Source organism: Callithrix jacchus, chromosome 16 (genome assembly GCF_049354715.1).
Source record: "Callithrix jacchus isolate 240 chromosome 16, calJac240_pri, whole genome shotgun sequence".
NCBI classification, from domain to species: Eukaryota; Metazoa; Chordata; class Mammalia; order Primates; family Cebidae; genus Callithrix; species Callithrix jacchus.
The window spans coordinates 28,552,621-28,555,027 of record NC_133517.1 but is presented as its reverse complement, the minus strand read 5'-3'; positions in this window follow the sequence as shown (position 1 = coordinate 28,555,027).

Below are 2,407 nucleotides of genomic sequence, written 5' to 3'. Positions count from 1 at the left end.
TCTGGTAAAGCCTTTTTGCTAGAAATTTGACCTTTGTTTTGGGGAATGCTCTGGAGTTCTCAGTGTATTTCAAAATGGTTACGATCCCCTTCCCACTGCCAGAGATATTGGGGGATCTTCCTTCACTCTCCAAGGTGAGAACCTGCTGAAATACTTGAAGGTAAAGTCCGTGAAAGTGTGGGGGTTCCCCAAAGACTACAGCCCACAGGAGTTTCTCACTCTCATTCTAGTCCATTTAGCCTCCATGTAAGTGTTTCTACCACTTTATGACTCCAGTGGTTTCTGTTCCAAGTCAGTAGATATTGGCTGTGATTGTCTACATTCAGCTATCTTTCCAGATTTGGGGATGGCAGTTTGTTTGCTCTGTGACCTCAACTCTCTGATGGGTCCAAGAAAAGTTATTAATTTTCAGTTTGTTTCACTTTTTTTTCTTGTTTTGAGAATGGGAATAATGACTTACAAGCTCTTTACACATTGAACCTAAAACTGAAACTTCTACTTGACTTTTTGTGACTATAATTATCCTGAATTCACAGATGAGAAAACTGGGGCTCTATGATAGTGTGTGACCTACCGCAAATCACTGAGCTTCCAAATGGCAGAATTGACTTCATACCTAGATTCTCCTACTTTAAATTCAGAGCTCTTTCTCCTGTATCTTAGTTAACACATAAAATGAAATATCTGTATTCCAAGGAATTTACAGCAGAGCTGGGGAATAAATTTGACTTATTTGGGAAATAAGTCTAGAGACGTCAGAGAAGGATGCAATTGTTTCTGGCTAGAGCAAAACTAAGAAGATCCCAGTTATTAAAATTTCAAAATAACTAACACTACTTATTTAGTTTTTAGTTATCTTATTATTTTCTTTTTTTTTGAGATGGAGTTTCGCTCTTGTTACCCAGGCTGGAGTGCAATGGCGTGATTTCGGCCCACCGCAATCTCTGCCTCCTGTGTTCAGGCAATTCTCCTGCCTCAGCCTCCTGAGTAGCTGGGATTACAGGCACGTGTCACGATGCCCAGCTAATTTTTTGTATTTTTAGTAGAGACAGGGTTTCACCATGTTGACCAGGATGGTCTCGATGTCTTGACCTCGTGATCCACCCACCTCGGCCTCCCAAAGTGCTGGGATTACAGGCTTGAGCCACCGCGCCCAGCTATTTTCTTATTAAGTTCCTTAATGTACCAACTGAGGTCTCTAAGGCTATTTTAAACTTTATAGTACTACTTATTAGCAGATCTTGAAATAAATTTAGTGGGTATCTAAAATTTTATAAAACATAAAATAAAATAGTACAGAAAAATCAGTCTTGGCCAAGCACGGTGGCTCAAGCCTGTAATCCCAGCACTTTGAGAGGCCTAGGTGGGTGGATCACCTGAGGACTAGAGTTTGAGACCAGCCTGGAGAACATGGCAAAACTATGTCTCTATGGAAAGTAAAAAATTAGCCATATATGGTGGCGTGTGCCTGTAATTCCAGCCACTCAGGAGGCTGAGGCAGGAGGATAGCTTGAACCCAGGAAGCAAAGGTTGTAGTGAGCTAAGATTGTGCCATTGCACTCCAGCCTGGGTGACAGAATGAGACTTAGTCTCAAAAAAAAAGAAGAAAAATCAGTCTTACCTAGTAAGATTATATATTATGTCATCAAATTTTTATGAATCTTGATATAAATGCGTTTGTAGTTTCATATATGTTTGTATGTGCTGGGTTACAATGTAAAATGTACTATATATTGTTTGGTACTAGGACTTAGAAGTTTGTCTATTTGACTGTAATGTGGATCTGTGAAAACTTTATGTGAGATGGCAGGATTTCCATTATGTAGCTGGACCTGTTAGAACCAGTTATGCCAGAAGCCAGAGCAGAATGGGTATGTCAAGTTCAAGTTCGGTAACTTGGAGAACTGCCTGAAGGGAATGGTTTTTGTTAGTATTTTTTTTCTACTTTGAATATAACTTGTGCCAGAGTCTTCATTTGAAGCATTTACTTAACTAATTATTTTCAAATACATATTTGAAAAACTCAAGGGAAAGAAAAATAATATCCTTATTTTTGGAAAGGTACGAATCTTTAAAAATAGAGATGAGATTTTTAATTTTTACATTTACAAAATATAGAGTCAGATTCTTGCTATGTTGCCCAGTCTGATCTTGAACTCTTGGCCTCAAGCAATCCTCCTGGCTTAGCCTTCCAAAGTGCTAGGATTACAGGTATGTCACCATGCACAGCCAAGACAGAAATTTTAAATGAAAAAATGCAGCATGCTGTTGGGGGCCCAGTATGTTTCTTCACTTGTGGTGATGTTGCTTTCTTAGTAATAGCTAATGTTATCATCCCAAGCAATTGGGCTTACTGCCTGATGGGCTTAGAAGCCAATACTATATGGCACTAGGTTTTGAGAAAAGA